This window comes from Sturnira hondurensis, unplaced genomic scaffold, assembly GCF_014824575.4.
Source record: "Sturnira hondurensis isolate 20B ecotype Veracruz unplaced genomic scaffold, ASM1482457v3 Scaffold0021795, whole genome shotgun sequence".
Taxonomy (NCBI): domain Eukaryota; kingdom Metazoa; phylum Chordata; class Mammalia; order Chiroptera; family Phyllostomidae; genus Sturnira; species Sturnira hondurensis.
This window is the reverse complement of record NW_028094426.1, coordinates 11,141,067-11,168,395: the sequence shown is the minus strand read 5'-3', so window position 1 is coordinate 11,168,395 and position 27,329 is coordinate 11,141,067. Positions and strand designations below refer to the sequence as shown.

Here is a 27,329-nt window from a genome sequence, read left to right as displayed (position 1 = left end):
CAAGGTCACCATGATAAAGTCACAGTTCAGATAAGATGCCAGCAGGCTTTTCTGGAGCCCATGATATATGAGGCATGGAAATTCTACTCTGGGAAGGAGTTAGCGGCAGAACCTGGTTTCCATAGCACTGCCATGGAAACAGCTCTCTGTGACTGCCTCCGGCCCTCTGAAACTGAAGCATTTCTCCCTTTTTCGCTCTCACACCCACCTCCATATCACATGCCCCCACCCCTCACAAATGATTGAAAGTCGTGTTGAGAAAGTAGGGCCCTAACCAGGCTTTTGCCTTGTTTATATTAATACACATCAATGTCCTTGAAAGAAGAGGAAAAAAAATCAGATGATTCTTCCTCTTTTACTAGTGGTGGGGGTATGGAGGTGGTGGATAAAGAAGAGAAAAATAAAAATGTAATGGCCAAAAAGTTTAAACTTGAAATTGCAAAAATAAAAATCTTGCCAAGTACCATATCAAAGAGATGAGCCTTCCAATCTCATGCATTGGATTCTGTTATCCTCTTCTGTCTTCCTGGAATGCCACAATACAAATATGAAGAATTTAATTAACTATTAGCATGTACAAGAGGCTCTTCCCTCTTCTTTATCGTTGATGGTCCATTGGAGGTTTGGTTTTGAAAATGATCAGTTTCCAATCTTTGATCATGATTTGGAAAGTAGAATAAAAGTTTGAAAATGGCCTAGAATTGGGTAGAAAATTCCAACAGAAGGAAGCATGGGTTATTTAGCAAGCTTTGATCCCCAGTGCCTCTTTTTCCAGTCCCTCCAAGGGGACAGCCAGCCAGCGGTGCACTGGTCCGGAATCTGGCTCTGCAACGTGCACTCTAGCTAAGCTGGAGCCATGCCCACTGACCTGGAGCCAGCAAAAGGTCAGGAAGCTTGTTAGCCAACAGATGCTGGGGAACTTGACAGGGCATATCAGAAAGGCTTTCGGTGCAGCCAGGGAATTTCAGCTAGGACCCTCAGAATCCCATTCCCGTTTTCACTTGTTTCTCTACCTGACAGAATGAACTTGGGACATTCTAACAAATACGTAATGCACAAATGCACAAAGCATTTCTGAGAAAAACCTGAAGCTACAAGGGCTAGTAAAACTGTTGAGAGAAAACATAATAAAGGAAGGCTTCAAAATTGCTCATGAGAAAAAGGTTGTCATTTTTTAGCCTACTCAGATTAACCTGATGATGGGGAGAGAGCAAGTAGAGCCCGCGCATAAAAGCAAAGTGGACTGAAGTAGGGGCATGAGTTCCCATGAGCTCAGGAAGGGGTTCTTCTGGGGCAAACCGCTGAAACACTCTACGTCTCTATTTCTACAACTGAGAACCCTCCTCTGCTTGCCTTCCGGAGTACCGAGAAACAGAGCAAGGCAGGATCAGCGAGACAAGGGGGAGTAAAATTAGACAGGAGTTCTGAATTATTCATTTTTATTTTTGTATTGTAGTGGCAATTGTTACAGCTTTTTGTTTCTCCTGGATGTCGAAATTGTAAAGAAGGAGACTGAATAATTCAGCATGACTCAAGGAAACATAAGTGGAGCGTTGTCTGGGCAGTGAATGCCTATGAGAGAGATACATTTTGTTGTTATTCTTAATGTTTGTGAGGCACTGGCTTATAATTTAATTAACAACCTGTGACGGCTCTAATGAATATGGTAATACCGTAAAGCATTTCAATGTTCTAAATATGAAAGTGACTGAATATTCCCACTCCCTTTACTTTCACCAAAGGGCAGGAAGGAGCAAGGGGCCCAGTGGGGAAGAAACAGGGACGTGCTGGAACCAAAGGCCATTCCAGGAAGATGTCAGTCAGAGCCCATATATGCCAGAGGCACATTTCTGGGTATTAATTTATGCCCTGGTTATTTGAGTACTTGTGCTAAGCTCTGCATGCAATTTTATTTCATACCGCTGTATGCCTAGAGGCAAGGCAGGGTTTATTTTTAAAAGGGGGTGTTATTTTAGTCTAAGAGTCTAAGGTGAGTTGGGGAAACATAGAAAGTATAAATTTCTCATTATTCCTAGAGACTGAGGAGCCAAAATTCCAACCCAAACCTCATATACTTAAATCTATTTGTTGCTTGTATCTACTTTACAGAGTCCAGAAGTGCAACTAAAAGGTGAGGGAAGAGGGGAGAATGGAAAGTTATTTTAAGAAAAGAACACTCATTACCTAAAGCTTGCCAGGCCTCAACTTTCTATCAAACACAGAACAATCACGACAAAGCCTATCCCAGAACTATCCCAAGCCCTTCTTTGGATCTTCCTTCAGTGTTTCACACCAGAGGAGTAGTTGGCCTTTGGTCAGACAATCCTTCATCATGCAGAGTGATGAAGAGTCACTCTTATTCATCTCTCTCATATTAATACAAATCGTTTAGCCCTGGCTGGTGTGGCTCAGTGGACTGAGTGCCAGCCTGCAAACCAAAGGGTCCCCGGTTCAATTCCCAGTAAGGCACATGCCTGGGTTGCAGGCCAGTTCAGAGGCACGCATATCAATGTTTCTCTCCTTCTCTTTCTCCCTTTCTATCCATCTCTCTAGAAATGAATAAATGAAATTTAAAAAATACAGACCATTTAGCAGCTCTGGCCTTTTTCCGATAAGCAGGAATAATACTTAACAGTCATTATAACCTCTAAAAAATACACTCACATATTCCCAAACACCCCCGGGGCATGAACACGCTCAGCTGTTTCCCCCTACAGTTGAAAAGTTGAAGCCTTAATCCCAGTATTTCCAAATGTGACTACTTGGAGATAGGGCCTTTACAGAGATGATTAAGTTAAAATGCATCTGTTAAAGTGGGCCCTAACCCAATCTGACCAGTATCCTTATAAGAAGAGAATATGTGGACACAGAGAGACACCAGAAATATGCACAAACAGAGGAAAGACCATGTGAGGACATAGCAAAAAGGCAGCCATTCACAAGACAAGGAGAAGTGGTCTCAGAAGAAACCAAAACTGCCAACACCTTCATCTTGGACTTCTAGCCTGCAGAAGTTTGATTTTTAAAAAATTCTACTTTTTATGCCACCTAGTTGATGGTATTTATTATAGCGGTCCTAGCAAACTAGTACGGGGGACAATACTACCATACAATTGGAAACAAAACAAGGTTCTACGCATCTTCAACACTCAACTCCCACCTATCTTGTTCAAAAGCCTTTACTCACCTCTGAAAGGAGATATAGATCTACAATCCTTATCTCTGGTTCTATTTTTCTCATTAGTTTATTTTGCTCACTAGATTCCAGTTGTAAGTGAGGTCGTATGGTATTTGTCTTTCACCGACATGCTTATTTCACCTAGCATAATATTCTCCAGTTCCATCCATGCTGTTGCAAAAGGTGGTATTCCATTCTTTCTTTCTGCTGCATGGTATTCCATGGTGTGAATGTACCAGTTTTTTAATCTGCTCACCTACTGATGGGCACTTGGGCTGTTTCCTGCACTTGGCTATTGTAAATAATGCTGCTATGAACATTGGGGTGCATAAGTTCTTTTGAATTGGTGTTTCAGGATTCTTAGGGTGCATTTCTAGCAGTTGAAACATGGAACAGATGGATAGCTGTAGGAGGAGGGGAGAGATGGGGAATAATGGAAGGAATGGGAAAGAACTAGTCAAAGAACACGCCAAATGACTCGTGCACATGGACCTCAATGGAGAGGGGATTGACTATGGGCAAGAGGGGTGGGTTGGGTGGAGGGAGGCAAAAGGAAACAAAGAAATTGGGACAACTGTAATAAAATAAACAATAAAAAATAAATAAAGCCATAGAAATAAGCCATAACAATTTACAATCCTTTACCTAAAATTCTAGGAGAAGAATGTGTTTGATAATTTAAAAATTTTCCAATTTAAAAAAGTAATAGGGTTGTGCATTTACTAAATATTATATAGCACCACCCTGGGGGTATCTAGGACAAGACCCTATAATCAAACACATAAATGTTTCTCTGACAAAACAAAAAAATACAAACACTTATAAGATTAAATTAAAACTATAATTAGTTTCACATCACTTTGGATCAGATATGGCTGCCAAATAGCTCACATGAAGTCAGTTTTTAACAATAATTGAACTACAATGTTTGGTTTAACAGACTTTGTTGGATTTCTTAGTTGCAATCAGGAGACTGTGGACTCAGTCTACTTCCCTTAATGAAATGAAATCCAGAACTTCTACAGTTGAGAATTAAATGCAGATTCTTCTGGTGAACAGGAGAAACCAATAAGCAACATAAACTTCCTGCCCTGAGGTTTCTCCAGTACTCCAATGCTACAGTACTCACTGCAATGCATTTTAACTGTTAAATGTCAACTTTCTTTACTAAACCTTCACCTTATTGTGGACAGAAGCCTTGTCTTACTTACTTCTCAATATTTTACACAACAACTGGCCTCCATTAGGGGCCAGATACTTGCTGACTGAATTAATGAATTGGGATGAGGATAAATGAATTGGATGAGGATGAGAACTTGGTCACCAAACACTACCCATTCTATCCTTCAGTTATGTAAAAGGCAACCCTTCGTTTTGCCCTATCGCCATGCCTTTACTATCTCTTGGCTCATTTTGCAGTAGCCTGATAACTGGTCTCCCTGCCCACAAAAATTTACCTTGTATACTGCCACCAAGGAGAGTTTTCTGAAACAGAAATTTAATCATTCCACTGCTCAAAGGATAGGGTCAAAGTCCTTTGAATCTCCCCCAATCTGAAGTTCATAATCCAACCCCACCTGTGGTTTGTTTGTTTGTTTGTTTGTTTGTTTTTCCAGTCTCCTTCAACTTGCTACCATGGCTCATCTGCCCCATTTATCCAATACTTCTCAATGCTCTTTCATCTCTGTCCCTCTACCCATGCTGTTGTTCCATTTTTCGGTAATGTTCTATTGCTGCTTTTCTTTCCACCTCTGTCCATTCCCCCAAATCAGCTCAACACTGGAAAGACTCATTGCATGGTTCAGGGCCCAGCTCAAATAGCATTTCTTCCACGGAGCTTTTCCCACTCCTCAAACAAAGTCATTCTCTTTCTTGGAAACCAAGCAACAAAGTAAAGAAGAGAAGGCTCTGCTCAACCTTTACACACTTTATCAGATACCACACAACTGGCAAAGATCATTACTGGCCCCAAACTTGAACTTTGAAATGCATCCCTCTGCCCTTAAGAGGATATTTGAAACTATCTGAAAGATGTATCACATCCAACAGCTAACCTAACGATCAGTTCATTGTTATTAGTGATTAGTTAACAGCCCCTGAGCAGCAGAAAGGGGCTGGTGCCAGAGAAGAAAGCAGACTCCAGAAAGGACGATGCCACATGAAAATACGAGTAGGAAAGAGCATAAAAACGAACTCCCCTTACTTTGTCATTTGCCTGGGATCAATCCTGGACTATATGAAAACCAGAGACCCCTGGTCACTTAATCATTTAGGAAGAATTTAGCACCAGCCACTGTGAAATGTTCCTTTGGAGCCATTTGTGACTAACATATGACCACTATCTTCAAACAGCTTACCATCAGGTGAACTCTTGAATTGGCAAGAATTGCAAGGCTACCATCCTATTCAGAGCCACATTTTCTCTACCAACCAAACTTAAAATGAAGAAAATATACTCCTTGTAGTTTCTAAGACTTCTAAACATTACTTTCTCCATTATACAGACTAAATATGAGAGACGATGAAGCAGTAAGGAGCTGGCCATAAATACTGTCAGTCCTCGGTGTGAAATATGTCTTACCTCTAATGTATATAAGCTAACAAGTCAAATGAAAATCGGGAAATGAGATTCAAAGCAATTTATTTTGCTCTCTCTTTTTCTTTCTGTATTGTATTCCCTAAAGGGCTGGCCCTAAAGCCTTATGAATTCTTAACACAGGAGTTTCAGAGGGGAATTTAGATGTTCAAAAAGAGAGGGAGAGAGCTCTCTAAACAAAAATTATGGAATCACACTTGGAACATATGTGGTTAAAAATAGTGGCACCATCCTTCTAATATATTTGGTCAATAGGAGCCAACCTAACAGATTTTGAAGGATATTTGTAAAGAGTTCCACCCATTCAGTCAGATAAGCAGTAGCCAGCACTCTAAACGCATCAGGCCCTGAAGGACTGTTGTAGGAGTTATAAGTAAGGACACAGCCCATGCACTGGTGACCTATTTGGTAAAATAAAGTTTGCCCATTAGGAAAAGTAATTAAAATATGACAATCATATAAAGTTCAATGAGGTGAACAGCTAAGAAATGAAGTATGGGGTAATATTAAAAACGTTCATTTATTGAGAATATTCTATGTGCCAAAGAGTTTACAACACCCCTGTTAAGTCTACTACCTTTTAAGGTCACTATGGTAGAAGTCCTCTTATCTGAAAAGATTAGGACAAACAGAACATCTTATTTTAGGCTAAAATATATCAATGTGCATCCACTTGCTAATCTTTTGATACAGAGACGAAGCTTTTTCTTTGATTGCTGATTTTATGACTGGAGCTCCAATCTGTCTCACATAAATGACACCCAAAGTATACAACCTATGATTCCTAGTTTCTGTTCCTTAAAGATACTGTAAAAGTTGAGGATCACGTCTTTGTCCTTCTGGATATCAAATTATTCCAGAACCTTTTGTTGAAAAGTCTTCCTCCACTGAATTATCATGGATGTTTAATAAAACTCAGCCAAACATATAAGTATAAATCAATTATGAAACCCATTCTGTTGTATTGATCTATATATCTATCTGTATGTCAATAGCATACTATTTTATTATTGTAGCTTTAGAGTGAGTTTTAAACTCAAGTAGTCTGAGTACTCCAAATTTGTTCTTTTTCAACATTTTATTGACTATTCTTGGTCCTTTGCATTTCCATAAACTTTTTATAATAACTTGTCAATTTCTACATAAAAATCCCACTAGGATTTTGATTGAGGTTTAGATGAATCTAAAGATTATGATGAAGAAAACTGAATCTCAAACTACTGACTCTTTTGATCCATGAGCACAGTATATCTTTCCATTTACTTAGGTCTTCCATTGTTCTGAACAATGCTTCATAGTTTTCAGTGTAGAGGTCTTATGTTGGGAACCACCCTGCCTGGTTTCCGGAGCTGTGACCCTCCCATGGCTAAGGCTGAGTGAGCGACCTTCACACCATAAGCCACTAAGGAGACAAAGATTATCTCCCTGGTAGGAGTGCTGCTTCTGCTCCTTTTTTCATAACTGGCCCCCAGTGCTTGATCAGTTAACAAATGACAGGTAAGATTCCCCAAGGGGGGGACCACCTGAGACAGGCATGATCACGTGGAGGCCCCAGGGAAGGACTTGGGGGCTATGGCGAAAGTGGGTGATGGACCCTTGCCCCCCAGCTTTCACAAAGCCTGAGTCCTCAGTCTGTCTGCAAGAAGTCTCCTAAATTTCATGTCTATCTTGCCTCCTCTGCCTGACTTAAACCTGAAACAATGGCAGAGGGCAGTGCAGCCCTGTGCTGGAAAGGGCAGGCTCCCTGGGTGATCAGGCCTGAGAAAGGATATGTAAAATCCTGTGAAGCCTGCTTTGCTAAGAATGCTCTTGATTAAATGATAAAGGTCCGAGCAGGAAATGAGTTTGTTTTCCAAAGTTCTATAGCCTTTTAGGTGATAGACCCTGACTCAGAATAAGCACTAATAGTTCTTTGTATGCTATCTACTGTTTGATCCTTACTGCCTGACAATGATTAATGAGCTGTACCTGTATTATTGTGCAAATTAAACCCAATAAAACCCTGTCAAGGCAAGGGTCAGTGCACTCTCCCCTTGAGAGAGTGGCCAGGCCGCTCTGAGGCACTCCTCCCTTGAGGAAGTAGCCATGCCATCCCTTTTTCTCCACAGGACTTGGTAGTCTGTGTGAATTTGTCTCATGTCTCATCCATAGCACCGCTGGCACTGCAAGCCAGTGCACATGTCAGTCTTACACATATTTCACTGCATTTTCTGTAAGTATTTTATGTTCTCAATGTTACTGCAAATAGCATTTTAAATTTTTCAAAGTCCAAAAATTTCTCTGATAGTATATAAAAATATAATTGATCCTTGTGTATCAATTTTGAATCCTGTGACCTTGCTAAATCCATTGTTTGTTCTAATAATATTATGTATCTTCTTTAGATAGTTCTACATGGAAGACCATGTAAAACATAAAGAATGACACTTTAGTCCTGGTTGGGTTGCTCAGCTGCTTGGAGTGTCATCTCACAAACCAAAAGGTTGTGGGTTCAATCCTCAGTCAGTGTACATACGGGAGGCAACCAATCAAGGTTTCTCCTCACATGTATATCTGTCTGTCTGTCTCTCCCTCTCTCTTAAAAATCAATCAAAACATGTCCATGGGTGAGGATTTTTAAAAATAATATTAAAGAATAATACTTTTACCTTTATCTTTTCATTTTTCATTATTTGAACATGCTGCAAACCCTGGTAGAATACTTTATTTCCAATATTAGTAGAAAAGTAACTATCCATTTTTTGTGCCATTAAATATGGCACTACCTATAGGTTTGTCATAGATATATTGACTAAGTTGAGGAAATTTTCTTTATCCTCAGCTCATTGAGAGTTTTTATCATGAATAAATGCTTAATTTTGTCAAAGTGTTTTTTGGCATTTACTAAGATAACCACATGTTTTTCTCTCTTTTTTCTGTCAACATGGTAAATTACAATGATTTTCAAATGTTAAAATAATATATCATTCCTGTAATAAACACCTCTTAGACATGATGTATTATCCTTTTATATCTTGCTATATTTCTATTTGTTTATGTTTTGTTGAGGATTTTTGGTTCTATGTTCACCAGGAATATCAGTATATAGTATTCTTCTAATATCATCTATCATTTTGGTAGCAAACTGGTTATAGGTTTTTAAATGTTCTTTCCTCTCTATTTACTAGAAGAGTTTGTATAGAATTTTATTATTCTTTCCTCAAATACTTGGTGAAATTCAATCATAAAGTCACTAGGTCTAGTAAAAAGAATTTTACCCAGGAATTTTATTTCTTTAATATATATAGTTATTCAGGTTATCTTTTCTTGAGTGATCTTTGGTAGTTTTGTGTGTTTTAAGGAATCTGTCCACTTACCTAAGCTGTCAAATTTATTGGCACAAAGTTGCTCTATTTCTTTATTATCCTTTTTTCTTCTTCTTTTTACTGTTGTTCTATTACAGTTGTCCTAATTTCTCCTCATTGCTCCCCCTTGTCCTTTACTATCCTTTTAAATTTAAATTTTATAGGATCTATAGTAATGTTCTTCTTTCATGCCTGATATGGGTAATTTATGTTTAATTTCTTTAATTCTTAGTCTTGCTAGAGACTTACACATTTTATTGATCTCTCCTCAAAGACCCACTTTTAGGTTTAACTGACTTTTTCTTTCATTTGCCCGTTTTCTATTTCATTGATTTTCTCTTTATTATTTCCTGTGTTTTGTTTCTTATGGATTCATATTGCTCTTGTCTTCCTAGATTCTTCTGGTAGAAACTTAGATCATTGATTATAAACCTTTCTTCTTCTCCATTATAAACATTTATTTTATTTTTTATTTTTTTCTCCACTCAGACCCAAAGTCTCAACACTCACTAGGTGAACTGCTGTTGACAAAAAATGTTACCATCATTGTAGTCTAATATAAACATTTAATTCCACAAACTTCCCTGTAAGCACTGCATTATTTATAATGCACAAATTTTAATATGTTGTTTTTCATTTTAATTCAGTTCAAAATATTTCCTGTTACCCTTGTGATTTCTTTTTTTTAATGAATTTTTTTAAAGATTTTATTTATTTATTTATCTTTAGAGGGGAAGGAGACAGGGAGAGAAACATCAATGTATGGTTGCCTTTTGTGCATCCCCTGCTGGTAGTTAGCCTGCAAGGAACCTGCCTGCAACCCAGGCATGTGCCCTGACTGGGAATCGAACCGCGATCCTCTGGTTTGCAGGCCCACGCTCAATCCACTGAGCTACGCCAGCCAGGGCCCCTTGTGATTTCTTTTTTGACCCATCTATTATTTAGAAGCTTATTTTTTTTACTGTTGTTCAGTTACAGTTGTCCCCATTTTCCCTGTTACTCCCCCTTGCCCTGCTCACCCCTGCCTCCTACATTCAATCCCACCCTCTCCCCACCCCACTGGTTGTCTTTGTCCATGGGTCCTTTATACGTGTTTCTTGAAGTTTATTGTTTAATTTTCAAAATTTGCTTATTTTTCCAGACACAGTTCTGTTTAATTCTAACGTGGTCACAGAACACATTTTGTAAGATCTCCATCGGTTTAAATTTACTGAGACTCGTTTCAAGGCCCAGAATATTGTCTGTCTTGGTATTTATTACATAGGTACTAGAAAAGAATGTGTATTCTACTACTGTTGACTCAAGTGTTCTACAATAAATTAGGTCAAGGTGGTAGATAAGTCACCTAGACCTTAACTATGTTTTGCCATACTTCTTTTATAAATGACTGAAGAGGAGTGTTGAAACTTCACACCATACATGTAGTCCTGTTTACTTCTCCTTTCCATCAGTGTTTGCTTCATGTATTTTGAACTGATTAAATGCACACACATTTAGGATTGTTACATCCTCTTAAAGAAATGGACCCTTTTTCTTTATGTAATATCCTCTTCATACCTGGTAATATTCCTTGTCCTAAAGTCTATTTTGTCTGATATTAGTTTAGTCCATTCAGTTTTTTTATTAGAACTTGTATAGTATATCTTGTTTCATCTTTTTACTTTTAATTTATCTATATCATTATATTTAAAGGGGGTTTCTTATAGATAGCATATAGTTGGGTCTTAGATTTTACCCAATCTGACAATCTGTGCCTTTCAATGGAGTAGTTAGGCTTTTTACCTAACTACTAATAATACTAATGTTAGTAGTTTTACCTAACTACTAATACTAATAATTTAGTATTATTAACATTTTGGGGTCTAAATTTACCATTTTGCTATTTGTTTTCTATTTTTTATATCTATTCTTTGTTTCTTTTTTTGTATTTGCGTTTTCTTGGATTGATTGCTTTTATAATGCTATGTTACCTCCACCATTAGCTTAATAGCTATATTCTTTGTCATTGTTTTACTGGTTTCTTTAGGATTTACATTATACATCTTTGAATCATTACACTCTTTTTTCAAATCAGGTTATAGCACTACATAGATAGTATGAAAAGCTCAAAGCAGTAACTTTCAGCCTTCTTCTCCATTTTTAGGGTGTTGTTATATTTTTTATTTCAACATATAAACTCTGTAAGACATTGTTATTTTTGCTTTAGACAATTATCTTTCAAATATATTTTAAATGTTTATGAATTCCCACATATTTACTACTCATGATGTTTTTCATTCTATTGTCTAGATCCAAATTTCCATACTGATACCACTTTCCACCTGAAAAGCTTTTTTTAGTATCTCTTAAGAACAAGTGTACAACTGATTAATTACCTCAGCTTGTGCTTCTGTAAAAGTCATTATTTTACCTTCATATTTAAAAGATTTTTTTTGCTGAGTACAGGATTCTTAGTTGGGGGGTTTCTTAGATTATTTTAAAGGCATTGATCCATTTCTCCTGGTTTGCATATTCTGTTGAGAAATTTGCTTCAGTCCTATTGGTTCTTCTGAATGTAATGTGCTCTTTTCCTCTGGTTTTTTTTTCTACAAATTTTCTCTGTATCACTACTTTTCAGCAATTTTATTATGATGTGCCTTATTGTGGTCTTCTTCTTGAGATTTGAGATTCCTCTTTTTCTATTTGAGATTTAATCAAATTCTTGAATCTCGGGATTTAGAATTTTCATAAATTATATTAATCAAATAGTTTCATATAGTTGTCATCAAATGTGGAATTCTATTTTAGGTATTAATTCTTTCAATATTTTTTCTTTACCTCTCCCTTCTAGGTCTCAAATTACATACAAGTCGGACTGAGTGATATGATGACCATAGAAGTCACTAAAACTTTTTATATTTTTCTGTCTTTTTTCTCCCTGTGCTTTAGTTTGAATAGTTTTTATTGCCATGTCTTCTGGTTCCTTTATATTTTATTACAACGTCTATTCTACTGTTAAGTTAATCCACTTTATTTTCTAATAAAATATTAAGGATTTTCCCTCTCTTTCAATTCCATTGGGTCTTTTAAACATATCTCCCATGTTTTCTTCCCCTTTATGTTCATGACTTCCTTCACATGCTTGAATGTACTAGTAATAGCTTTTAGTATCCTTTACTTATATTTTCAACATCTTTGTCATATGTGCGTCTGTTTCTACTGTTTTATTGTTTTTTCCTATTTATAGGTCATATTTTCCTGTTGTGTGTGTATAGTCACTTTATAAATTCTTTAAAAATGTAAGACTTTTTCCCTGGCTAATGTGTCTCAATTGGTTGAAGCATCATCCCATAACTAAAAAAACCTGTGGGTTAGAGTCCCAGCTAGGGCACATACCTACTTGCAGGTTCGATCCCTGGTCTGAATGGATGCGACCCCCAGTCCAGACACATACAATCCCAGTCCCAGCATGCATCCCTGGTCTGGGTGCATAGGAAGGCAACAATCAATGTTTCTCTCTCTCTTCCTCTTTCCCTTCCTCTCTCATTCTCTCAAAAAAAAAAAAAAAAACAAGTGAAAAAAATGTCCTCAGGTCAGGATCAAAAAATAAAAAATTTTTTAAATGTAGGACTTTTTCTAGAAAGGAGTTTACTTCTAGAAAGTAAGTTTATATCTTAAAGCTGAGTTTATATCTTTTTATAGCTTTCTTGAATAACCTTTATGTTAGCACTAATTTAACCCCACTTCTAAGATATGGCCCTTCTGAGATTTCTATTAATGTCCCACGTATTCCATGAAGTCTTTTCACTCTTACTTAAGGGAACTAGAACGGTCCCTGGCCCTGTCAGAGTTTTGAGAATTATCCTTCTTATGACTCCTTGATAATTCTTATGTCCTCAGAAATTGTTCTTATCTAGTCTCATGTAGTTTCACCTCAACTATGCATAAACTGATATTTGGACAAAGAATTCACAAGAAATCTTAAGCATATTTCTAGAGCTCTTTCTAATTTAAAATATTCTGTCCAACAAAAGTCTAGCTCAGCTTCCAAAAAGCCTAACCGCTGTTTCCTTGACTCAGTGAGATTGCTGAGCTCGGCTTGGGTTCTCTCTCCCTCTGTCTCAGGCCTGGAATTATCTGCAGGTAAATAGTCTAAGATAACAATATTTCCCTTTTCTCAGAAATAACAGTTCTGTACTGTTTGTTTTCCAATGTCTAACATTAGCTGCTTCCCTTTCTCCTTTATAATTTTCTAGTTATTTATGGCAGGAAGGTAATTCCAAATTGCTTTACTGCCTGATGACTGAAAATAAAAGTCTCATACTTTTTATATTTACTATTAAATCAGTTCATATTGTCCCTGCTTCATTTTCAATGGCTCCATAATACGTGAGGACTTAAATCTAAAGTCTTTACCATGTCCTATAAGGAAAAACATAATCTGATGCCTTTTTTCTGACCTCAACTCCTACCAACGATCTTTTGCTTACTATGTTCCAGCCACATTGGCCTTCTTTCTTCTTTATGATTCTACCTCAAGACTATAATTTCAGGGATCGTGTCTATCGTTTGTTACAGTTCCCCCTCAGAACCCCTTTCCTTGCTGTTAACTCTTCTAGGATGCATTTACCATGGATCTCCACACAGGTGGCCTCTTGTCATTCAATCTCAGTTCAGACTTTACCTCCTCAATAATATCTTCACTGATACCAATTCCATTTTATTTTCTTTATAGAACTTACCACTCTCTGAAATTATTGTGTTTATTGATGTTTACTCTCTGACCATCCCAATAGTTGGACATGTAAACTCAGACCTGAGGCTTGTCTATTCATCCCTGAATATCCACCATCTATAAGAGTGCTTATATGTAGTAGGTATTCAACAAGTATTTGTTGAAGTCATGTGGCTGGAATATAGTAAGCAAAAGATCATTGGTAGGAGTTGAGGTCAGAGAAAAGGGCATCAGATTATGTTTTTCCTTATAGGACATGGTAAAGACTTTAGATTTAATTCCTCATGTATTATGGAGCCATTGAAAATGAAGCAGGGACAATATGAACTGATTTAATAGTAAATACAAAAAGTATGAGACTTCATTTTTAACTAGAATTTTGAACACAGAAAAAGGCTTGCAGTCTAGAATGAAAAGAGTGACAAAATTAAGCCTTTTTCTCTCCAATTGTTCTTTCAATACTTCCATTCCTGCTTTATCATCTGCAATCCTGGCCTACAGAAAATTTTGAGACAATCTAATGATGATGCAGACTTTACTAAGTCTTGGTTAAATATTTGAGATTTATCTTTATACAAATTAAAATTGGAATCCTCTGTGATGATGTCAATCTCTAAGAGGGAGAGGTGGAAGGTAAAAGAACACCAGCCCTGGTAAGTCCACCTGTTCAGATTTCAGAATTTTTTCTCTTTGTTTCTCAGATGAGGGTACCCCTAAATTCAGTGGGAAGTATGGGAAGATCACCTTTACAGAGGCAACTGTTGCATACTAATACTATGAAGTCCCTATGATATTGCTTTCCATCTGGAAGAAAGGAGCCACCTCGAATATAGTGTCCTCTCCTTCTTCTTCCCAATAAGTTTTGAGAAAGTGGTGTTGTGTGCAGTGGGTGAGGGAGGGGGTGAGGTGGGGGATCAGACAAGACAATGAGTGACAGTCCTAATTCACTCTGCAAAGCACCTGAGGCCCACTATCTGGCAGACAGTGAATTGTCACTGTGTCATTATAAAACGTTTGAGGATCCCTGGCTGGTGTAGCTCAGTGGATTGAGCGTGGGCCTGCAAACCACACAATCGATCGCGGTTCGATTCCCAGTCAGGACACATGCATGGGTTGCAGGCCAGTTCCCGGCAGGGGACATACCAGAGGCAACCATACATTGATATTTCTCTCCCTCTCTCCTTCCTTTCCCGTCTAAAAGATAAATAAATAAAATCTTTATAAAAAAAAGTTTGAGGTCTGTCAACAAGCTAGAGTCCTTTTAAACTCCCACATACAAGATATCTGACAAAAGGAGAGAGCCTTGTTAAAAGGAAGTATCTAAGGTAAGAGATTACAACTCATGGAGAGATCCAAAACCAAAGCAGGACAAAATAAGTAAACTCATTCTTATACCTTGTGCTATGCCAAATTATATTTTTGAGCCTTGGATTATAAGTCATTTACACTACTGGTATTGCAAAAATTAAAATAGGTAAGGTTAACTTACTCATGCTTTTATCTTAAACAAGAAATTTGTTTTGTTTTGTTTTGTTTTTTGACATAGAGCTTCTGGCTTTGTGATGTTATAAAATACCCAAAGATACCATTTCTTCCATTTCTTAATGAAAATATGAGTTGAAGAGAAACTACGGAGAATATAATCAGAGGGAAAAAAACTAATGCGCTCATCTTCTCTGGAGCAAATGCAAGCATTAGGTCATTCTTCCAACACCTTATCAAAGGAAGAAGGAGAAAACTGTAATATATATGTGACATATTATATGTTACATGTAATGTATAATACATATTATACATGATATATACTATATATATCAAACATTACAAATACATTATATATTATATCCCCTCCCCCCAAGCTAAGAAACTAAGATTCAGGACAGTATAAATCCTACAGATTGAAAGCCTCTTTCCTATTAAGGCAGACTTAAATGAATGTCCCTCTTAAATAACCTTTTTTTTTCTGGCAAGAGGAAGACAAATGAGGCTTACAGGGAAGTCCTAATGCATATAATACTGTGGTCATCACCACCTTTCCACCTACCCATCTCAGCTGTATAGTGAGAAATACAAATAAGTTGATTTTCTGGTTCCCTATCAAAACAGTATAAGTAAATTTTCAAGAGAAGAAAGGCCTCCTATTCTATTTTCAATAGAATAGAAGGCCACAATGTTTCCTTGGTTAAATATTTTTAGTCTTTTTTTCTTGCTCAACCTTATAAAGATTGTGTGCTGACATATCCAGAAACAAAAAGTAATCTGGGCTTAAGAGAAACAAGTCAGCAGGCCCAAAATAAATTCAATAAGCAATACTCTGCTTTTCATTCGATTTTTATATGGTTTTCAGGGGAATTTTACCTTCTGCAAGAGAAGGCTTTCAAGCATTGGTTCCAAAATGCATCTTTTTATACAGAGAGATGGGGTATTTTTCTGATGGGGAGACATGTTTCTGTTAGTTTATTTTCCTTGACTTGGCCAGTAGAAGCAGAGGGACAAACTTAAAGAGAGGTGCCATTTGTAAATGAGAGGAGGGTCCCTGAAAATTTAACAATTTTCCTAATGCCTTTCTTTTTTATAAATATTTATCCTCGTAAGAGTATTAGGATATCTAGTAATTATGCAAAATTGGGGAATTGTACAGAACACTTAAAATATCTGCACTACCTTCATTCAGACATAACTGACTTCTCTGGTGTCTATAGATCAACCTTTTTCAAATGCTCATGGTCTCACAGTGCATTCATTTTTACAAACATACATCACACTGGGTATCATCTCCCAATGTGTACCCCACCACAGCCACTGCTGGGTAAACCCTCTGGACTGTACATCCGATCTCTCCAGGATATAACCTTCCAGACTGGGGTGTAGGGCCCATCTAATTTATACTGTCCCTACTATCTGATACAGGGCCCTAACTACAGTAAGAACTCAACGAGCTTTTGCTGACTAGTTATTACAACCTTTTCTTCTTATGTATTTATAGTATATGACATTTTTCCCACTTAATTAAATATTCTTTTATTCTGTAATGTAATTTTAGTGGCTGTTTATCCTCCAAACCATAATTTAATTTAGGCAGTCCATCACGGAATATGCAAAAATCCGTCATATTACTCACTATGATAAATACCACTATGAAAACCATCTTTCAGATACTTTTTTGGCAGTGTCATAGGATCAATTCCTTTACGTTGAATAGCTGTAATGGGTGTACGTATTTTTGAGGCTTTTACTGCCAAACTGCCTTCCACAAAGGTCATTCCAATTTATATTTTACCCTGGATTTATGAGAGTGTCTATTTCCCCACACTCTCAACAACACTTAGTATTTAATTTTTAAAAAAACTGTCACTCTGATGAACAAAATACAGTATCTCATTATTGTAGGAATTTGCCTTTTTTTATGTCAGTGCAACTGAGCTTTCTGTATTCTTCTTCGAGGGTTCAAAAATGCACTGCTTCCCAAAGAATAAAGTCCGTTCTCCATCCTATCATCTCATCTTCTGTTACTATCCAACAGCAACCTCACAAGAAAGGAAAAAAGGGGATGTGCGGACCCTCCCAGGAATGCCGAGCTTTTCAGCCTCTACTTGGCCTTCTGCCTGTTTCCCCTCCACTCCATCTCCACTTACGGAAATCCTACCCATCCTTCAAGGTCCTTCTTCAAAAATAATACTTTTTATCCACTCAAGTGGCACTCATGAAGTGGTTCCTTGCCATCCTCCACCAGCTGTGGTCTCTCCATCTCTCTGAAAGCACTCTGGAGGTAGTGATCACCTCCTGTTTGGGGTTGTAGTTACTTGCGTCCTTGATTTCTGGCTCCAGCCATGTTGGCCTTTCTTCAGACTCTTGTACTTGCCCTCATAGGGGCAACTTGCCCCCAACATGGCTATTGCAAATGCTCTTTCCTCTGTCTGGAATGCTTTTCTCCTCTCTCTCTGCCCAGTTGGTATTACTCATCCTAACATGTTCTTGACCTTTATAATTAGGTCAAGTCCCCCTAACACCATATACCTGACATTCCTAGTACTTTTTACAGTTGAAAAATTAGGTTGACTCGTGATTCTTTAGTGCAGCAATTTTTAGCCAATGAGCTGCAAGAAGTTTTAAAACACACAATACCTGACTATTTAGTCAGGGGCACTGACCTCTTTTCCATCAGATTGTCAAATAAAAAAATGATCACAGTCAACACAACAACAGCCACCCAGTGTGAATGAATCAAAATTATACTTATTTTCGACAGATCAGCAAGACTTATAACACATTTTTTGGCGTGCCACAGAAATTTTCGTAAGTAGCTCACATGTGCCATGGGATGAAAGGCTGAAAATCACACTCTAATGACCTGCTCAGCTGCATGAAGAAAGTGACTGTGTTCACCACTGTATCTCGAGTGCCTAGGACACACTCATAACAGGTGTTCACCAAGTAATTATCAAAAATTATTAAATAAGTAAATGAATGAATGGCGTGGGGAACAAATGGAAAAATGACTTTGTACAGTGTATGGTATAGAAGTGGTCACTCTTAAGGTTGTAGCTATTGCTGGGATTGTAAGCTTCTTGAAAAGAGCCTAGCAAAGTACTTGGCATCTGGTATGGTGTTACAAACTACTCTCTCCTTGAATTGAATGTAGAGAAAGAATGTGGATCTGTATTGACCCATGAACATACCATAAATCTGAACTTGGAAGACAGGTGACTGCTAAGATATCTCACAATTTCAATCAGTCCATTGGGAGAGTTGTTGGCACTCCAACATAAGAATTACTAGGCCCCTGTCCATGTCTGGTCCTCGCAAGGGGATAAACACACTAGAACCTGCCTTAGGTCAGCCATGCTGGAACTTGGAACCTTCTTCCCTTCTCTCCCCTCAGAACCCTGTCCGTTTTCTTACTCTAGCTTTACGCTAGTGCTTTTCCCTGATTCCTAAGTCTGGTGTTCTGTTATAAATCCAGTTTTTTAAAGTGACCCTGAACCCAAGATACTCCCTATGTGGCAACCTCTCATTTGGCTTATCTCCCGTCCTGTTCTAAAAAGGGACTGTTACCATGTTGCCACCTGATAGGTAACTTATAACAAATGACAGGTGTCAGTGTGAGACATATGGAAACAACATCCTTACATCTAAAGAGACCCTACTGCCCCTCCTCCCTCCCATTCCCACTCTATTTTCCAGATGAAGAAATGAGTTCCCCAGGGGATAAGGAACTTCTCCACAGTATCATATCTTGCTAATGACAAAGCAGGTACTAGGCCCTCCCTAAATCCCTGTGATTTCTCCCTAATGAAAACCATAAAGAGCCCTGGCTGGTGTGGCTCAGTGCACTGAGCACCAGCCAGTGAAAAGACAGATCGCTGGTTCAATTCCCAGTCAGGGCACGTGCCTGGGTCTCGGGCCAGGTCCCCAGTTGGGAGTGTGTGGAGAAGCAACTGACTGATGTATCTCTCACACACTGATGCTTCTCTCCCTTTCTTTCTCCCTCTCTTCCCCCCGGCTCTAAAAGTAAATAAATAAAATTTTTAAAAGCAATCATAAAGAAAAGAAACATGGCTATTCTAGTGATGCTTCCTCAAAGTGATCAAAATTCTATGATTTGAAGGCTTACTACCTTTTGTTCTACTTGATCCCACTGCCCACAGGCAAAGGCAAGAAAAAGAAGCAAGTGAAAACACAGCTACCTTATTTGATGTCTAGAACTTGAAAAAACCCTGCACAGGAAGTTCTATCCGCAGCTTTGGGTCAAGCTCCAGAATCAAATAAAAAAGCCAAGGCTTGTTTCTTTCAGGCTTGCCACTCAGCACATCATCTTTTGGCCTCAGTGTGACCACAGCATGCTTATATCCCTCTCCCCACCCCACCCTGGCCACCCTTGGCACTGCCTGGGTCGCCATCTTCTTATCGTAGACCTTGGCTCTGTGACAGCTACCACCTACCTACCCAGTTAATTGTGTGATGTTCTCCCTTCACCTCCTTCACACGTCAGAGAGTGGGGACCTCACGTTTCCTAGAAGTGATATTGCTGGAAGGGAGTTTAAACTCACAAAATCTGAGACTTGTGTGCCCTTTCTGTCCAAAGATTTCAGAAATGGCTACTTTATAGCCAAATGTGTAAAGCCATGATTACTACCTTCCAAAATGAATCACCATCTAAGCCAGTAAACCTCTTCTTCCCTTATACATTATAATCATCTGGAGAGCTTTAAGCTTTAAAAAAAATACATTTGAATGCATCCCCCCAAATTATACCAGATTCTCTGTAGGTGGGACCCAGGCATCGGTATTTTTTAAGACCCAGATGATTCTAAAGTACATGAGCCAAAGGAACCTTTTCTTTTTTAAAAAATATTTTCTTTCTTTATTTTTTAGAGAAGGGGGAGGGAGGGAGAAAGAATGGGAAAGAAACATCAATGTGTGGTTGCCTCTCATATGTCCCCTAATGGGGACCTGGCCTGCAACCCAGGCATGTGCCCTGACTGGGAATTGAACCAGCAACCCTTTGGTTCACAACCCATGCTCAATCCACTGAGCTACAGCAGCCAGGGCTCAAAGGAACCTTTTCTAATCAACCTTCATGTGCTAAGGACAGAGCACCAGGAACAAAAGTGAGAGAAAGAAGAGTTGAATCTGCCTCACTTTCCTTATTTTCTTTCTTCCCCCATGTGCGTCACAGACTGTAATTCAAGTGGTTCGAAGAGCTATCAATAACCTATGGAGCAGAAATAATCCTGGAGGGAAGGAACGCCTCCATCTCCTCACCCTATTTTTTTAAGCGCTGACCAATCTCTGCTCTCTTGATTTGAGGCATCTCTCTCTCCTATTTTCCTAGGACCCTAAAATGAGTTGTAAGGGAAAAGACAAGGGGTATGCATCCTCATTCATCTGGAATCCTGTTTATCAAATGAGCATAACCCCCAAATGACTATGTGCCTAGGGATGTTTCCGAGAGATAATACTCCATATCCAAGCTACAGCAGTCTCTTCCTTACTTCTTTCCATTCACAATAGGTTTCCATGTAAATCAGAAGCTCACCTGCTGTTGGCCCCTCCCAGACAGAAGCAAGCCTAGCAGAAAGGTCTTTCTGAAGACCCCCGAAAGGGCACCTGCAGCAACACAGCCCACACAGAGGGGATGAGGGGAGCGTGGGGGAGAAGCTTCACGACAGTGCCTCCTTAGGCTGACGGTCTACCCAATTCTGGGGACAGGTACTTAAATTAGCATTCTGGGGGAGAAAGAAAGACAAGGATGTAAGGAAGCAAAGGAGTTGCGTGAGAGAGAAAACATACCACATTTTTTTAAAAAGGCAGCAGGAATATGTCCTAATTTGGAGAAACAGGCCACATTACCATGGCAACTCTGAATCTCCACAAGGCAGCCAGGCATGCCTTTAAACATCATTTTAAATAGTTTGACTATGAAGAAGAAGAAGAAAGAAGAGCATGGGGAGTTTGAGAGAGAAAGAAGAGGATGGAAACCCGCCATGGACCACGGGGACATGCTGCCCAGGGCCTGGCCAGTCTTCAAGGAGAATTTCAAACCGTGAAGCTACATATTCGGAATTGGATCTTTCCTCCCTGATTTGGGCAGGATGGGGACTATAGCTGCATAGTTAACTGTGCCTCAAGAAAGAGAGCCCCAAAGACATACAGATGCTAACCCAACCCCCAACATCAAACCTGCCTCAGGTGTTCAGGCCTCCTCCCTGGACCTTCAAGGGGACTGTGCTCTTGTTTCAAAGGCAAAGGGGATCTGGAAGCTCTAAGTGATGAGGAGAACAATAATGTGGCCACACCTGTAACCTACTCACTGCTTGGGAATTCTGGTCTAAGTTTTAAACAAATTTCACTTATAAACAAATTTAAAAGCCACCTGGAAACTATGTCTAAATGAAGTTATAGCATGTGTGGTACTTTGGGATCAAGCCAGTGATGACAGGCATTCAGGAAACAGTTTACTGAGTAGCTCTAAACCTTTAGAAATGTGAATAAGGATACAAAACTGTTCTCCCATCTGGAACATTAATTACTCAAATCATGTACTTAATGTTCAGCATTTATTTTACCTTGCAACTAATTCCCAACCATATTGCCTCCCTCATTATCTTGCACCCTTTCTTTTTAAAAAGTCTCTCTCATGATCCTTTCTGGCCTTCCTGCCTACCCTGCCTCTTTCTACTCCTCCTCTGTTAGAACCATGGGCTCTCCTGAGACAGCAGAATAAACACAGCACGGCCCCTGCAAACGAGGGTCAAGGCAGGAACATAGAGGGAAAAGTGAACGGTCCATGCCCCACAGCCCCAGCAGAGGCCAAGGTGGGAGTGGCGTGTCACAGGTAACCAGAGAAGAATGCATTTTCCTCTTACTGACAACACCATAAATATAAAGCAGATGTGTATTGTTACCAGGAGGCCTAACTTCTCTCCCTTGTTTTGTCCATCAGCTTATATCAAATCATTCTCTCTGTAGATTTATTCTTAGCACATGAAACTGAAATTTCCACTTGCTCTCCCGTGCTCCTGTCAAAAAGTTTCCTGGTCCATATATATCCCCCAGCCCCCAAAAGGCCCCATTTTGTCTTACATGGAGTCAAGCCTCAAGACAGACGCCTCAAAGTCCTTAGGAGGCCTCACCAGATCCCAAGATGAAGGAAACCATGCCTCCACCACCATGAACACCCTCTCTCCATCCCGCACTCTCCCTAGAACATGTCTTTCTCTGAGACACATCTTCCTCCACCACTTCCCACATTCTTGGCCTGGCTGTAGCCACAATCCCCAAGTCCTAAATCTCTTCACGTACACAATGATCTCCACCACTCAGGACTCTTGGGAGAACTAAATGAGGTATATGCCAAAGAGTGAGGTCCTGGCCCCTATGCAGGCTGAAATTAAAAGGGTTCCCATCTGGTCAAGCACTATAAGCCATTTCCTTCTCTGCCAACCCCACAAGATTGATGTTATTACCCTGATTTAAAATGAGAAGCCCACCCTGGCTGGTGTAGCTCAGTGAGTTGGTCATCGTTCTGCAAACCAAAAGGTCACTGGTTCAATTCCTGGTCAGGGTGCATGCCTGGGTTGCAGGCCAGTCCCTGATTTGGGGGTGTGCAAGAGGCAGTCCATCAATGTTTCTTTCTCACATCAATATGTCTTTCCCTCTTTTTCTCCCTCCCTTCCCATCTATCTAAAAATAAATTTAAAAATTTTAATTAAAATTAAGAAAGAATTTTAAAAATCATTAAAAAAAAAAAAAACAAGTACAGTGAGGAACCTGAGGTTCTGAGAGGTCTTGCAATCGCCTAAATTACAACAGCTACGAGTAGGTAGAACCTGATTTTGAAGGTTCTGAGAGGTCTTGCAATCGCCTAAATTACAACAGCTACGAGTAGGTAGAACCTGATTTTGACTTTCAGAGTCTTTGCTCTTAACCACCACCGTCCTCTCAGTGGTGGCTCAGGACTTCCACAGAGAGGGGTTGAGGGTTGCAGGCTGGTTGGCCAGCAGGGCTCAGGAGTCTGCCGAGGACACACAGTATTCAGGGGGTTTATTGGGAGTAACCTATTTGAGGGTGGGGGGCATAGCTAATGAAAATCTGTGAAGGGGCTAAAGGCTCCCACTTTCGGCCTCTTGGTGCTGCCATGAGCACACCACTGCCTTTCCAAATGAATGCAAATAAACATTTACTTAACGGAAAATGTACCAGGTATTCCTTGATTGCAATTCTGCTTTTTTTCTCCAGCTGACTCTCCATGAATTACCAAGGATTTAAAGATTTAGAAGGATGATATAAGAGGAGAAGTGAAGCCATTCATTTTTATGAAAATTAAACAAGTAAAAGGCTGCATGCATATCAGAGAGGTGAGGATAGGAAAGAATGAGATGAATGTCAAATGCAGGGGGGAAAAAAGGAAAATCAGAAGTGTTTAACAAACTCACTACTTAAAATTCCACTTAGAACAGAGCCTGGCACACAGCCAGCACCTGTGCGGTCCCTTTTCTGCCCTTAGAGCCCCTGACATTCCCTCGGATACCTCACTCCCAGAGGGAAAAACTCCCAGTCTATCTGATCTGCAGAACTTCCACACCAGGAACAGCCCAGTCTGCAGACCTCAGAGACTGTTTTTCCACTCTTACTCTTCCTTTCCTACCTTCCTAGTTCTGTCCCCATTCCTCAGCTGAATTTAACTGCATTTTTTAAATAACTGAGTTATCCATACATTGTTTCATCACATTACTTAAATGGCCTCTTGTGATTACACTGCCACCCTTTGGCTTCCGCCTCTTGTAAGGCTCTTGTCTGTCTTTCTTCCCTTTACCTATTCCCTCTCCTGTCAGCTCTTTCAGAATTAATGGGGTCAAAGTGCTCTTTCAACCAGTAGTCACTGATGATCAGGTATGACACAGGAGAATTTCTAACACGGCCTCCATGCTCTTTAATAGACAAGACCTGGGGAGGGGAGTGGTTGGAGGAGCCAGATGTTTTGCTTAGGAGATGAGTGTGTTGTAGGGGAGTCAAACGGAGCAAACTGCCAGCTTGCTCCTGGCACCCTGCTCATGCAAAAGGAGACATGAAGCCTGTCTCTCTGCCCCCTTCAACATTACTCCAGGGACTCCTTAGTCACATAGTCACCTTGGCTGACAACCTGACTTACCAGGGGGCACTCCCCTGGGGAGCTGATCAATTCTGCAGTCACTTAGCAAGGCCCCCCATGCCTGAACCACATTTTCACCCATTACTCTGCCGACCTGTGGCAGAAAAGGTGCCCTCAAGGACTTTGTTCATAGCATTACTCATCACACTCTGAGGTGAAGTCAGCTTTGGCACAGTGAAGCGTGCATGTGTAAAAAGGTGAATGAATCTACAAAAGAAACAGCAAAAAATCCAGTATTTTCTACAGTAGCCGGATTTTCCATCATTTAAAATTAATTATATGATGTAATATGCACAGACATGCATGAAACAGAGAAACAGATTGGATGGGGGCTCAGAAGTAACTGAAAGAGAGCGGTGGTCCCGGGAGCGGCTTTACCACAATTTATTAACACACAGGAAAGGTGTGTTAATTCAGAGACTAGAACCTTTTCCAGATGATGGAAATCTGAAGGTGGTTCAACCAGGTGAAATATCCATGCCTATAATCCTCACAGTGAAAATCCCGGAGTTTTTTCAATTCTTTCAAATAAGACTAACAACAGCTGACCCTTGTATAGTGCTTGTACCTTAACAAAACATTCTCATGTATATTGTCTCACTTAAATTATTGCATCATTCATTATCATTTTATGAACAAAGAAACCTTGGCTCAGAGAGGTTCTGTGATCTGCCCAAGGTCGCTCAGCTGGCACGAGGCAGAGCCAAGTGGAACACTGAGGTGTCAGACAAAGGTCTTGTGACTGCATGCCTGAGATTTATGCCACTGTTGTCCACAATCCTCAGAGAAACAAGGACAGGCAAAATAAAAGCCTAACAACCAAGAATAATGTGCATACTAAAAGCCACTCAACAGAATCAATTAGCTATTGAAAACTCACCTTCTTTAGCAAGGTGAATTTAGAGCTTTGACTTCATTGAATGAACCAGTACAGCTCATTCAATAAACGTAAAACAACTCCATAATAGAAAATCTGAAAATAAGTGAGAGGGGGAAACATTGGTATATGTGTACATATTTATATTGTAGAGAAACCATGCAATATTTTTATACTTTAATCTTTCAAAATAAATGTAGTGTTTCTCCCCACCTAGCCAGTGAAAGAACGAGTTTATCCTCTAATAAGGGACCAAACCACTTGTAACTCCAATGGCGAGGTGTGGTTCCCTTCACGCCACCACAGTGCATGGCACACTGCTCTGTTTCATTCGGGACCTCTCAGGCCTGCCCCACTGCCCCCCTCCATATCACTAGGGCCACCTCCACTTTTTCTGGAACCTGTTTATTTGGTAAGAATCCAGGCATTCTAGAAAAAATACAGCTGGAAAGGAACTCGAAGGTCATGTCATTGGAAAGGAAAAAAGAAAAAACAGCAGAATAAGACAGGTGAAATAGGCAACCGGCTAAGAAGAGCACCTTGGACACTTACTGTGCATTAGGAAGTGGCGGTGGGGAATGTGTCAGTGCAGGGCCAGTCTCGTGATGGGAGCCAAAGGTGCCTGCTTTGACTCTCGGCTGCACCCCCTACCGGACGTGCAGCCTTGACAACCACTTAATATTTCTTGGCCTCAGTTTCCTCTTGTGTAAACTGTAGGCAATAATAGCTCACAGGATCACAGTAGAATCAAAGTGACATAATTAAGGTAATTAATGTTAAATAACACAGTGTAATAAAATAAGACAATCAGATGGGGTAAAATAAAATGTAAAGCACTCAGCAAAGTACCCATTCAGTCCAAGTTAGACCATTTTCTGCCTTTGTCTACAAATCACTGGGTATTGCTTCACTGATTTAATTTTAAAATAACACTACATAGCTGACTTCTATCTTTAATATACTGAATCTTCATTTTTTGTGTTTTTTTCTTAAAACTTGAATTGTTTGTCCTATCGTTTTTTACACATTTGTAAAAAGTAAATCTCTGAATAACCCCTTGATCCTTTAGGGCACAGAAGCAGGAAGAAATAAAGGAAAATCGTTCTTCACCATGGGTATGACGTAATACCCTATATCCAGGTGTTCATTAAGTAATCGTAGTTTGCCCCTTTTTATTAGTAGGTACTAGAGCAGAATGAGATAATCCTACATCAATGAACAGATATAATGTTAACACAGATCAAAGAAACATGTTTTTCTTAGCCTGGTTGTGGGTAAATAGAAAGTTACCACTGTGCTGTTTGAATACTGCAGATGACTTGGTGAGCCCCGGGGACATAATTGTCACCTTTTGGATGAGGGAATTGAGGCCCAATGAGTGAAGCCACTGGTCCTAAAACCCACACTCGGCCATGACCACGGCAGAACCCTAACCCAAGATGCCTAACTCTCGGAGAGGCCCTTTCCCCTCTCTACCACAATTTTGAAATAATCTTCCAACCAGAGAGTTGGGTATAGATTTTATTTTCTCAGCTTATTGATGACGGTGTCAGACAGGACCGAAATAAAAGGCTTGCTAGAGTGAAGGCAGAGTACATCTGTCACTCCCCCAGTCCCTGAGCCTCATCAGTCAGTCACTGAAGGAGATTATGATATCCTGGCGAACCTCCGTGCGACACTCTCCGCTGCGCTGCGGCTTCTGTCAGAGAAACAGAAATGAGCAGAGCCCCAACCTGGCAGATGGGTCTGGAGCCACAGCCCCTAGAAGTAATTTCCTTGGTAATGCGGCCTCTAGCAAGAATAGCCACACCAGTGCTCCCCAGACACTGGCCTAGGGATCCAAGGCAACCCATGATGACGTCATCATGGGCCCCCAGGGAAATGAGAATAAGAACAATGCAGTGGTTCTTGATACAACTAAATGTATTCAATCTAAAGGACTATCCTTTATTTCCTACTTTTGATT

The 27,329-nt window shown here is 39.7% G+C and overlaps 1 protein-coding gene and 1 non-coding gene across 2 annotated transcripts in view; both read right to left on the bottom strand.

Annotated features, from left to right (window-relative positions):
- The window catches only part of GRIN2B (glutamate ionotropic receptor NMDA type subunit 2B), a 282,849-nt gene that overhangs the window by 232,064 nt on the left and 23,456 nt on the right, over positions 1-27,329 (bottom strand). The window lies entirely within an intron of this gene.
- LOC118978520 (small nucleolar RNA SNORD56) lies at positions 9,600-9,670 on the bottom strand. Its single transcript, XR_005064734.1, has one exon. It is a non-coding gene; the product is annotated as a small nucleolar RNA SNORD56 (small nucleolar RNA).